This window comes from Macaca nemestrina, chromosome 9 (genome assembly GCF_043159975.1).
Source record: "Macaca nemestrina isolate mMacNem1 chromosome 9, mMacNem.hap1, whole genome shotgun sequence".
In the NCBI taxonomy this organism is placed as follows: domain Eukaryota; kingdom Metazoa; phylum Chordata; class Mammalia; order Primates; family Cercopithecidae; genus Macaca; species Macaca nemestrina.
In genome coordinates, this window is record NC_092133.1 from 71460927 (window position 1) to 71474466 (window position 13540).

Genomic DNA, 13540 nt, shown 5'->3' on the forward strand with positions numbered 1-13540 from the left:
ATCGAGACCATCCTGGCTAACACGGTGAAACCCCATCTCTACTAAAAATACAAAAAAAATTAGCCAGGCTTGGTGGCGGGCGCCTATAGTCCCAGCTACTCGGGAGGCTGAGGCAGGAGAATGGCATGAACCTGGGAGGCGGAGCTTGCAGTGAGAAGAGATCACGCCACTGCACTCCAACCTGGGTGACAGATCGAAACTCCGTCTCAAAAACCAAAACAAAACAAAAAAAACCAGCCAGTTCTAGTGGTGCATGCCTGTAGTCCCAGCTACTCAGAAGACTGAGGTGGGTGGATCACTTGAGCCCAGAAGGTTGAAGTTGCAGTGAGCAGTGAACGCACCACTGCACTCCAGCCTGGGTAGCAATGAGACCCCGTCTTAACAACAGCAACAAACAAACAAACAACACCTCAAGCACTTCAAATTCCCTTCTCCTGCCCAAGATGTATTATGGATGACATCAAGGTTTATTGCAAGAAGCAAGGTGGTAAGAAGGCCTTGATGCTGTGAGCACCTTGAGTCTGACTGTTGCACACCTATGTTGGTGCAAAATGATCTTCTAGAAGCCTGAGTAAAGAGCAAAGTCCCCCTCTTTCAGTGTCTTCCTCGTTCTATATGGCACCCGCACCTACATTTGGGACACTGTCTTAGAGAAAGGAGGTCCTTCTTAGAGAAGAAGGTCTTCATAGACCTCTGTCGCTGCCCCTCCTCACCTCCCATCTTCTTCAAGCATCCTCTTTCTTTTCCTTTCTTACCAGAATATCTTCTCCTCTTGGCCTCCTCCTACTGGATGTGGTCTTCCTTTCCCATTTTTCTGAGACAATAATGACAAAATGAGTTCCAGGTAGGGTTGAAAGATTTACAAATAAATGGGTTTTTGTTTTTCGTTTTTCGAGATAGGGTCTTGCTCTGTCACCCAGGCTGGAATGCAGTGACATGATTGTGGGCGGCAAGTCACCCAGCTGCCGAAGCAAAAGATCGAGGGCACGAGCTGTTCCAGTATAATAAAATATATAAAATAAAAATAGTTATACTAGATGTCCATAATAGGTATGATTATATATGAATACATTAATCATTAGTTTGTAGCAATTACTCTTTATTCCAATATTATAATAATCCTTGCTCTACAGTTGTAACCTAGGAAGGGCCAGGTCATACAGAGATAGGAGCTGAGGGGACATAGTGAGAAGTGTGACCAGAAGACAAGTGTGAGCCTTCTGTCACGCCTGGACAGGGCCACTAGAGGGCTCCTTGGTCTAGTGGTAACGCCAGCATCTGAGAGGACGCCTGTTGCCAAGCAGACCGTGGTCTAGTGGTAGCATCAGTGTCAAGGAAAAACACCCGCTACTTAGCGGACCAGGAAAGGGAGTCTCCCTCTCCCTGGGGGAGTTTAGAGAAGACTCTACTCCGCCTCTTGTGGAAGGCCTGACATCAGGCCCGCCAGCAGTTATCCGGAGGCCTGACCATCTCCCTGTGATGCTGTGCTTCAGTGGTCATGCTCCTAGTCTGCCTTCATGTTCCATCCTATACACCTGGCTCTCCCTTTTAGATATCAGTAGCAAATTAGTGAAAGTACTAAAAGTCTCTGATATGCAGAAATAATGGCGTAAGCTGTCTCTCTCTCTCTCCTCTCTTTCTCTCCGCCTCGGCTGCCAGGCAGGGAGGGGCCCCCTGTCCAGTGGACGCGTGGCCCACGTGACCTTACCTATCACTGGAGATGGCTCACACTCCTTACCCTGCCGCTTTGTCTTGTGTCCAGCGAATGTCAGCGCAGCCTGGCGTTCAGAGCCACTGCCGGTCTCCGCGTCTTGGTGGTTGTGGTCCCCCGGGCCCAGCTGTCTTTTCTGTTATCTCTTTGTCTTGCGTCTTTATTTCTACAATCTCTTGTCTCTGCACACGGGGAGAAAAACCCACCAACCCTGTGGGGCTGGACCCTACACATGATCACAGCTGACTGCAGCCTCGACCTCTCAGGCTCAAGCAATCCTCCCACCTCAGCCTCCTGAGTAGCTAGGACTACAGGCATGCGCCACCACACCTGGCTACTTTTTTCCTTTATTTTTTGTAAAGATGGGGGTCTCACTCTGTTGCCCAGGCTGGTCTTGAACTCCTAGTCTCAAGTGATCCTCCCACCTCGGTCTCCCAAAGTGCTGGGATTGCAGGCATGAGCCACTGCACCGGCCTACAAATGCATTTTTAATGTTAAGTTGTGCCATGCTTCTTTGGGACATATTTATGTTAAAAAAATTATCTGTTGCTTATCTGAAACTCGAATTTAACTGGGTGTCCTGTATTTTATCTGGCAACCCTACTTCTAGAGAACTTAATTGTCAGGGAGAGGAATGAAAAGCACAGCCATTCAGTATTTTCAAAATATTATGCTTGATACAGGGCTTACCGCCTTCTGGCCTCTTGGCTGGACAGACTTAGACAGGCTTCAGAAAGAAGGAGATTTCCCCCTACCTTCCCCCCTAGCATGGGCTATTCTCAGTTCCTTAGAGGAGCCCATTATGTCTGTTGTGTGTGAGGAGGGTGGGGTTCGGGGGAGGATGGAGGAATCAACTCTGGCTTTCTGCCCTTCCTCCCCCAATCACACCAGGCAGAGTTCCCTGGGTTGTGGGTAGCGCCATCCTGTAGGCAAAGCAATTGCTTACCTAGGATTTTATGAGGACATTTTTATTGAGCTATAATTGAAAAAAAATTCCAAGACACTCCAGATTTTTCTCATAAGCCTGCTTCAGGCATGCATGCGTGTGTGTGTGTGTGTGTGTGTGTGTGCATGTATGAACTTGCATATACTTTGGCCAGACCACACCAGAGTCTTTGTTGAAAAAGTGAGGAGCTTTCGTGGAAGGCATTTTACTTTTCTCTCCTTTTCTCTAAATTAAGGATCAGAATAAAGATCAGTAGGGATTCTGGAGAGCCTGCAAGAATCTTTTCATTAAGCAAATACTGTAGTAGTTGGAGAATCTGAGTGTTACGTAGGAGGGCTGTACTGGTCATGACAGCCTAATATCCTAATGGAAGCTGACAACCACAGTTAGGAAATCTATAATAGAATGCAGAGCCTGTTATCTCTGTGAAACTGCTTGGCAAAAGTTTGTAAATCATATACATATATTTAAAAGAATGTGAAGTAAAGCCAGATGAGGGTCTTTTAGAAACTGGCTGACTGTAATGGCCCTGTTATGTCCTCCTGCCTCACCCATGCACCTCTCCCCTACTGCTGTTCTGAGAAGCTGCAGGAAAAGACAACCTCTCTTGGTGACGAGCCCTCCCACCGCCCACTCGGGAATTGGAGATACAGGTCTTCCTTCTGTGCCCTTGGTTGTCTCAGCAGAAGGAGAGATGCTCAAGCTTGTACTGAGCACCTACTATATGCCAGGCACTGAGTTGCTTCGTTATTTCCACCCTCCCAGCAGGGCTGCGCAAGGCTGTTAATCCTGCTCACTTTGACACTTGAGGAACCTGAAGCTCAGAGGAGTTCAATATCTCCTCAGGCTCACACAGCTGGTCACATGATGGTCGCAGCTCCTGGTCGCAGCTCCTAGTCTCAGGAGGAGTCACAGTGAAAACCCAAGTCCACTCGCGTCCAAGGCCTGGTTCTTCCTACCTTTCAGTTCCTGCCCCAGGCAGTGGTGCAGCTTGGTGGTGGCGGTGTGCAGGTGGCGGGGTGTATTATGATCTCCTTGCTGAAGACATGTCTCTGCTTTTCAAGAGGGACAACGCTGGATGGAGAGTGAGTGAGATTGGGCCACATACCTCTGTGTGGTGCCCATTTCTGGGACAGACCTGGATCCATTGACCTGCCATCCTCCCAAAGGTGCTCCCTCTCTTCAGGTGGTGCCCGTGGTCTGATCAAGTTTCAATAAGTGAATGATGAAGTTCTTTCAGATGCCACAAGGTGGACCCCCACTCAAGTGACCTCAAAGATTCATGAGTAACACACTTAAGAGCAAGGATTCTGCTGGGCAATGGGAGTGCCTCCCGGCATGGCCCGTGGCTCCCTGGCCGGCTCTGCATGGGTTCTCAAGTGCAGACTGCTCTGCCTCCCAGCACTCTAGTTACGGGGACTCGGCTCTCCTCTGCTTTGGCTCTGAGGTTCCTGTGGCTGCAGCTGCCTGCCTCTGGTTCTTGGTGACTTCTTTCTGCTGCCTTCCTGGCTCCTGCTTCCTGATCTCTCTCTGCAGGCCCCTCCCCACCCAACCTGCCATCTCTGACTCCATCTCCCATTCAAACTCTCCCAGAGAGTGCCTCATTGGGTGGGCAATCCCCCATCCTGTCAATGGCAGCTCTTACATGAAAGGGCTTCACAGGTCTCTGGCTACCTGTGGGTCAGGAGACAGAATGGTTAAGAATAGGTTTGGTAGGCCAGGCGCGGTGGCTCAAGCCTGTAATCCCAGCACTTTGGGAGGCCGAGGCGGGCGGATCACAAGGTCAGGAGATCGAGACCACAGTGAAACCCCGTCTCTACTAAAAATACAAAAAATTAGCCGGGCGCGGTGGCGGGCGCCTGTAGTCCTAGCTACTCAGGAGGCTGAGGCAGGAGAATGGCGTGAACCCAGGAGGCGGAGCTTGCAGTGAGCCGAGATCGCGCCACTGCACTCCAGCCTGGGCAACAGCGTGAGACTCCGTCTCAAAAAAAAAAAAAAAAAAAAAAAAAAAAAGAATAGGTTTGGGGTAAGTAACGGAGACTTGAAAAATGGTGGCTTAAACCAGATAATCATTTATCTCTCGCTTGGAGGGCAGAGGCGGTCCAGGATGAGCAGGGAGCCCCGCACTCACATTCATACTCCAGACAGCACCATGGAGGGTTTTTTTGTTTGTTTTTGTTTTTTGAGACAGAGTCTCCCTCTGTCGCCCAGGCTGGAGTACAGTGGCACCATCTCAGTTTACTGCAACCTCCCCCTCCAGGGTTCAAACAATTCTTCTGCCTCAGACTCCCTAGTAGCTGGGACTACAGGCACCCACTACCATGGCCGGCTTATTTTTGTGCTTTTAGTGAAGACAGGGTTTCATCATGTTGGCCAGGCTGGTCTTGAACTCCTGACCTCAGGTGATCTACCCGCCTCGGCCTAGACTTTCCGTTTTAAAGAGACTTTTCAGAAGTTCCACACAAGAATTCCGCTTATATCTCATCGGCCAGGATGTAGTCACTTGGTCACACCTGCAAGGAGACTGGGAGATGTTCTACTTTAGCTGGGTTCACGGCCACCCAGCTAACACTCAAGGCTCTTTGCCAAAGTCAAGGGGAGAATGAATATTGGGAGGCAAGTAGAAGTCGTTACCCAGCTCCAGACAAAGATTCTTGGCTTGACCAACTTCAGTCAGGCTCCCTAACCTTCTCCTAGGCCCATCTGTGCACTTCCTGGTAAAATCAAGTTTTAGCAACAACCCCGCTAAGTCCGTTTATCAGGAACTCCTCCCTGCCCCTGCTCCCCTGCATATCTGATCATATCTCCTCATCCACCCTTCTTCAGGTGATATCCAGCCATCCTGGCCTGTTTTCAGCAAAAATCCTGTTAGGCTGGTTTAGCCAATAGCCTCTTAGTCCTGATATTTCCTCTTGGTAATTTTCCTTCCACTAATTCTACCCCTCTCATTGTCTATAAATTCCCGCTTGCCCATGCTGTATTCAGAGTTGAGCCCAATCTCTTCTTCCCTCTGCAAAATCCCACTGCCGTGGTCCCCACACCCATCTCGCTGGTCCTGAAGTCTTCCTTTCTGTGCTTTAAAAAGCATCACTAATTTTTTTTTTTTTTTTTTTTTTTAACAGGGCCCATCCTGATGCAGCCATCTCTGGCTAGGACAACAGATCCACCCTGTAAAGAGTTTGTGAGGCCAGGAATCCCTCAGAAAGGGGTGCTGGCACGGTGGGTGCCTTGCACAGGCTGGACAGAGTGCTCATTCATATTCATGTGGCATGGCTGAGAAGGAACCCGGAGAGTCCCTTCATCCCACTCCCAAGCTTCCCCCTTAGCACTGCTGCCTGCAAGTTCATCACTCAAGTAAAGTGATGCCTTCTCCAGCATTCCTTTTAGAGTGTGCCCCTTATCCTGGGCCCTCCCTCACAATCACTATCAAAGTCAGGATGGTCCTAAAAATCACTATCACTAAGCTGCAGCCCACAAGCCTAGTCTGATGGGGTCCTAATCATGGGTCCCAGGAGCCCCATCACAGGCTCAGAGAGTCCAGGAGGCAAAGCCCGAACACCTGCACAGGTGTGAAAGGGGAAGGGCTCTGAGGAGGGAGCGGGAGGGTGGGGGAGGGGGAAGAATGGGCTGATGGAAGGCTCTGAAGTAGCAGCCGGAGTGCAGAAAATCTCAGAGGAGGGGAAATGCTAGCAGCTCCCAAGGAGAGAGACCAGGCTGACCTGACATCATAGGCTCAGGAAGCACAGATGAGGAGATGAATGCAGACACCTGGGGGAATGAGCTGAGAAAAGCAGAGTGATCTGAGGCAAAGAAGAATAATGGTGGCGGTTCCTCCTGCTTGGTAGGGAGGGCAGTACCTGGGGAGGACATCATGGGGTGGGCCAGTTCCCCTTGAGTTTTCTGCAACCAAGTTTCCCCTAAGGCCTCCCCGGCTACAGAGTCCACACTGCAGCTGTCCTCCCCACCCCGGGGCAGAAAGCAGAGGAGTCAGCCATCAAGGCCTGGCTCTGAGCTAGAGGCCAGCAGAACCCCCAGGAGGCCTTGCCGAGGGCAGGAAGGAGGTCTCGGGACTCTCAGCAGAGGTTTATTGCCCTGGGAGGAAGGGTAGGGTAGCTGGAGCTTAGGAAAGAGCTGGGGGTATGGATGAGGAGCAAGGAAAGTTTTTATTTCTGGTAGCCTCTCCACCCTCCCCATCTCAAGGCCTTTGCCACCAATATCCCCCTTGGGCCCCTAACATCTTTCCTGGTCTCCAGTGGGGCTCTATTGCCATCTTCATTCCTCTGGAGACACAGGGCCTCTCATCTGCATGCACTCAGCACGGGAAGATGCATGTGGTCACCCTGTCCCTTCATCACACACGTGCTCCTCTGGAGGCTAATGTAGTGGCTACAAGCCAGGGCTGCTGGTCAGACCTGGCTCTGCCCCTGTGCTGGTTACCCACTGATGTATAACAGACTACCCCCAAAACTTAGTGACTCCAAACAAGAGCATTCTCTGATACCTCATTTTCGGTCAGTAATTCAGGAGGGTTCAGTAAACAATTTTGCTGTTCCGTGTGGCATTGACAGAGGTCACTCTGTGGTATTTCACTGGCAGATGTGCTGGTCTGGAGTGACCAAGAAAGGGTCACTCAAATGTCTAATGTCTGGGCTCAGTGAGGCTGTCAACCAGTTGGCCTACCCATGACCACTCCAGCATGGCAGAGTGGGGCACAGGCCGGCTTCTCACAGGGTGGCTCAGGATTCCCAGAGAGCATATTGCAAGTGACCCAGGCAGAAGATGCAAAGTGTCTTATGACAGCCTCAGAAGCCCCAGAATGCCGCTTCCGCTGAATTCACCTGGCCAGCAAGTCACTAAGGCCGATCTAGAATGGAGGCTCAGGAAGTGTTTAAGAACACAGGTTCACTGACCGAGTTGGTCGTATGATTCTACCCTGCTAGCTAAGTGACCCAAGAAGTTTACTTAAGCTCTTTAAGCTTCAGTTTTCTTATCTGTAGAAAGGGAATAACAATATCTACCTCTTAGGGTTTATGAGAGTTTAATTATATATACATATATATAATTTCTAAATTAATATAAATGTAAAAATTATAAATACATATACATTACACGTGTGTATGTGTATGTACATATTTTGTTTGGTTTTTTTGGTATTTAGTTTTTATTTCATAATCATAAACTTAACCCAACTCTGCAATCCAGCTAGGCATGGAAGGGAACAAGGAAAACACGTAACCCAAAGGGAACTGCAGCGACAGCGCAAAGACGATAGGATACTGTGAGCAAATGGGGTAGTGGGTGCTCTCCTGAGCTACGGAAAGAATGGTCTGGTGGTGAACATAAAGCACAAGTCAAACTTATTAGAACTGTCCACAGTCAGCACTGCTGATCCTCTTGCTGGTCCTGCCATTCCTGGACCCTCCATGGCCTCCACAATATTCATGCCTTCTTTCACCTTGCCAAGGGCCACACACTCGCCATCCAACCACTCAGTCTTGGCAGTGCAGATGAAAAACTGGGAACCGTTTATGTTGGGTCCAGCATTTGCCATGGACAAGATGCCAGGACCTGTCTGCTTTAGGATGAAGTTCTCGTCATCAAATTTCTCCCTGTAGATGGACTCGCCACCAGTGCCATTATGGCGTATGAAGTCACCACTCTGGCACATAAACCCTGGAATAATTCTGTGAAAGCAAAAACCCTTGCAACCAAATCCTTTCTTTCCAGTGCTCAGAGCACAAAAGTTTTCTGCTGTCTTTGGAAATTTGTCTGCAAACAACTCGAAGGAGACACAGCCTAAGGGCTCGCGGCGATGTCGAAGAACACGGTGGGGTTGACCGTGGCTGATGGTACAGGGCTCCCGGCAGTGGCGGTGGCATCTGCAAAGCCTGTTTTTGTGTTTTTTAATGCCTGCTGTAGAAAGCTCATGATCACCAATATCTGCAGTTTCCTCTTCTTTTTAGGCACCACCCTAGACTATTTCCCGGCTTCCCCTGCATTTAGGTGTGGCCCATGGAACTTGAGGGGGAGTGGTAGACCTGGCCTCCATTCCTCCATGCTCACTCTCCTAGCCCTCCATCAACCTGTGTTGTGAATAAAAAATAAAGCACGGCCTGGCCAGGCGCAGTGGCTCATGCCTGTCATCCCAGCACTTTGGGAGGCCAAGGCGGGAGGATCGCTTGAGCCCAGGAATTTGGCACCAGTGTGGTAACATAGGGAGACCCTGTCTCTACAAAAACTCAGCTGCTCATGGTGGCATGTGCCTGTGGTCCCAACTACTCAGGAGGCTGAGGTGGGAGGACCCCTGAGCCCAGAAAGTCGAGGCTGCAATGAGCTGTGATCGTACCACTACACCCCAGTCTGGGCACCAGAGTGATACGCTATCTCAAAAATAAAAATATTAATCAATAAATAAAAGTATTGTTGAATTTAAGTCAACGAGGTTTTGGGGCTGTCTGAGCCATTGGCCTAGGCTGACTGACTAAGGCACGGGTAGATAATAAAGTTCTCAATCACTGCTAGCTGCTGTTCAGGCCTAATCTCCCTGTTCCTGTGTTCTCACCCATAAAATGGTATTCACACGACCCACCCTACAGGATTGTGAAGAGTGAAAGAAATGATGGAGAGTATGACTCACTGGCTTAGCTTCTCTTCAACACGGTCATTTTATCTAAATACTACCAACTGAGTCATCATTACCTTTTTTCTTAAGCAAGATTATTTGTAATATAGCCTCTTTAAGGTTTTACTTTTATTTATTTATTTTTTGGAGACCGAGTCTTGCTCTGTCACCCAGGCTGAAATACAGTGGCGCAATCTTGGCTCACTGCAGCCTCTGCCTCCCAGGTTCAAGCAATTCTTGTGTCTCAGCCTCCCAAGTAGCTGGAACTACAGATATGCGCGACCACGCCCTGCTAATTTTTGTATTTTTAGTAGAGAGAGGGTTTCACCATGTTGGCCAGGCTGGTCTCCAACTCTTGACCTCAAGTGATCCATCTGCCTTGGCTCCCCAAAGTGCTGGGATTACAGGCGTGAGCCACCGCGCCCAGCCCAGAATACTTCCTAAACTCCATTTGACTTGATGGTTTCCAAACCTAAATATAGAGTAGGATGTTCCTAATTTAGAAGTTAGTAGATTCATTTATTTTTAATTTTTAAGGTAATGAAGTATTTTTTAAAATATAAAAAATCATGTAATAAACACCTATATTCCCATAACTCCATAAATATGGTCAAATCTTAACATTTTGCTGTATTTGTTATGTGATTTTTTTTTCCTTTCTTTTTTGGAGACAGGGTCCCACTCTGTCACCCAGGCTGGATGCAGTGGTGCAATCACAGCTTGGCTCACTGTAGCCTATACCTCCTGGGCTCTGATTCGTGTGTTTTCAAAAGACATAAAACATTATGGATGAAATTTGGAAAAAAAATTGTTTCTAAAGAACTTGGCACAGTGCTGGCATATGCAAAACAGTTGGTAATTGTCAGCTAATTTTTTTATTTTTGAAATAATTTTAGATTTACAGCAGACTTACAAAGATAGCAAGAGACATTTCTTGTGTGTCCACTCAGCTTTCTCTGATATTAGCTTCTTACATAACCTTGCTACATTTATCAAAGAAATTAACATTCCTATAACACTATTAACTAAACCACAAACTTTATTCAGATTTCACCAGTTTTTCCACTTACGTCCTTTTTCTGTTCCAGGATCCAATCAATCCAAGGCCAGGTGCGGTGGCTCACTCCTGTAATCTCAGCACTTTGGGAGGCTGAGGCAGGCAGTTCATTTGAGGTCAGGAATTAGAGACCAGCCTGACCAACATGGTGAAACCCTGTCTCTACTAAAAAATAAAAAAAAAAAATAAAAATAAATAAATAAATAAATAAATAAATAAAAAATATGCCGGGCACAGTGGCTCACACCTGTAATCCCAGCACTTTGGGAGGCCAAGGTGGGCAGATCACCTGAGGTCAGGAGTTCAAGATCAGCCCAGCCAACATGGTGAAACCCTGTTCCTATTAAAAATACAAAAAATAACTGGGCGCAGTGGCTCAAGCCTGTAATCCCAGCACTTTGGGAGGCTGAGATGGGTGGATCACGAGGTCAGGAGATCGAGACCATCCTGGCTAACACAGTGAAACCCTGTCTCTACTAAAAAATACAAAAAACTAGCCGGGCGAGGTGGCGGGCGGCTGTAGTCCCAGCTACTCGGGAGGCTGAGGCAGAAGAATGGCGTAAACCTGGAAGGCAGAGCTTGCAGTGAGCTGAGATCCGGCCGCTGCACTCCAGCCTGGGCGACAGAGTGAGACTCTGTCTCAAAAAAAGAAGAAAAAAAATACAAAAAACAGCCAGGCGTGATGGCAGGCACCTGTAATCCCAGATACTCAGAAGGCTGAGGCAGGAGAATCACTTGAAACTGGGAGGTGGAAGTTGCAGTGAGCTGAGATTGTGCCACTGCACTCCAGTCTGGGTGACAGAGTGAGACTCCGTCTCAAAACAAAAGCAAACAAACAAACAAAAAAAAACCCCAGGATCCAATCCAGGACACCATCTTGCCTTTAAGTCAGCTAATTTTTACTCATTCATCCATTCATTCAATGCACTGAGAATGCTGCCAGCTTTCAGTCCAAGACTGGCGTGCCAGTACTATGTGCTGTGATGATGATTGATCACAGCTATCATTTATCTATGTATTTTATTATTTTTATAAATGAGATGAGGTCTTGCTGTGTTGCCCAAGCTGGTCTCGAACTCTTGGGCTCAGGTGATCCTCCTGCCTTGGCCTCCCAAAGTGCTGGGATTACAGGCGTGAAGCACTGCACCTGGCCACAGCTGCCATTTCTGGGAACTCACCACATATTGTGCAAAGCACTTTCTATATGCCCCACTTAATCCTTACAGCCATCCTATGTGGTGGCTGTCATTAATCCCATGTTATGGATAGGGAAACTGAGGTATGGAGAGATTAACTGAGATAATCCATCTGACAAAGGGAAGAAGTAGGATTTGAACCCAAAGAGTCTGGCTCTAAAGTCATGCTCCTCACAATACACCACTTCTTTCACAAGGCTGCTCTATACAAGAGGGAGATATGTTATTACAGCCTTCCCTGGGTGAGAGTGGCAGGCAGGAAGTTATCCCAGAGGAGGTGCCAGCCTAGAGCTCGGCCTTGATTTCCTCAGTACTTGGGGAATATTTGGCTTTCCCTCCACCTGCCTCCTCATGGCTTCTTTCAATCTCCCCCTGCAGCCCCAGATTCTGCACCCAATCCACAGAGCTCCAAGAAGGTGACTTGCTGGAACCCAAGCCCCAGGCCCAGAGTCTGGCTCTGTCGCAGCCGCAGTGCATCCACCCCAGCCAGCAGGGGCAGGCTGCCCGTACTCAGATGAGGATGACTGGCTTCTGGAGCCACTACCTTGGGTCCCACTGATGGTGCATGAGTAAGAAACAGCAACAAGCACTGAGTTGTCAGGTGGAGGAGGGACCCAAGGGAGTTGGGAGTGGGGAGGTGGGGCTACTGAACTGGGACGGGCTTTGTCTGCTCTAGAGAGTCATAGACTCCATCAACCCCAGGATGAATTGAGAACAGTCTTCCATTCCTAGGGTGGGGAGCCCAGGAGTGTTTGCACCTGCTTGGTGGGGGCTGGGCCCTGTGACTAAGCTGGACACAGCAGCACCAGTCCTCCCGCCATCCTCCACCCAAGACATATGTCTGCCCTCTGGAAAAGACTCAGAGAGCACCTGAGGCAGCCAACAGCAACGTGGGATTGGGACCAAGTGTTGCAGAGAACTGGGAGAGCAGAAACACTGCAGGAGAGAGGAGGCAGAGGATGGAACCCTGAGAAAACTTGATATTGAAGGGCCAGCCAAAGAAGGCAAGGGGCCAGGTGCAGTGGCTCACACCTGTAATCCCAGCACTTTGGAAGACTGAGGCAGGAAAAATCACTTGAGTCCAGGAGTTCAAGAGCAGCCTGGACAACATAGTGAGACCTCATCTCTACAAAGAAATTTAAAAATTAACTAGGTGTGGTGGCTCACACCTGTGGTCCCAGCTACTTGGGAGGCTGAGATGAAAGGATTGCTCGAGCTAGGGTGCAGGATTCAAGAGTGCAGTGAGCTGACTGTGCCACTGCACTCCAGCCTGGGCCACAGAGTGAGATCCTATCTCAAAACAACCAGAAACCCCAAATACACACACACAAAAACAGAGGAGACAAGACCTCACTAAGAGCAGCCAGAGAGGTAGAGGAAAGCTGCCTATTTAATCCTTATAAATACCCTGGGTTTTTATGAGGTATTTACATGTGAGGAAGCTGGGAGGGGGGGCCTTTCTTTATTGTTTTATTTTATGTTGTGCTAAGATAAGAACCAAGAAACTCAGAGCTGTTTTGTTCCATCATATAACTGTTCTTTGCCTAGTATTTCTGGTATGTCTCCTTCCCAATCCCATCATCCTCTTGTTTAATGCTTTAATTTGTTAGGTGTCTAATTTTAAGCAGTCCATTTTTGAAAGCAGAGTGTCAGTGAAAAGACTGACTGGTTTCAAGAGATGCTACTTGTGCACAGTGACTTTTGATATTCAGCCTTGGGTAGGATGGGCATGGAGAGAATGGTGATGCATTGAACTTGGGTCTTCATCAGACAACCTAACTCCTGGGTGAGGATATGAGGAGGACAAGATGAGGACGAGGTCATCTAATCCTCACACTTGTACCCCCACTCCTTCCTCCTGCACCCAAGGCAGATATCACAAATTATTCCCACCTGTCCTCCTCCCCAAGGCTGCCATCCCACTGAATCAGAGTTGGCGAGCCATCTGGAACCTTGTGACCATCCCGAGAGTAAGCCACGGCCCCACAGACCACCAAAAGATCGCCTG

General features: G+C 48.6%; 1 pseudogene; it reads right to left on the bottom strand.

Moving 5' to 3' along the window:
- Nucleotides 1-7804: 7804 nt before the first annotated feature.
- On the bottom strand, nt 7805-8585 carry LOC105465995 (peptidyl-prolyl cis-trans isomerase A pseudogene; annotated as a pseudogene).
- Between the last annotated feature and the right edge of the window lie 4955 nt (nt 8586-13540).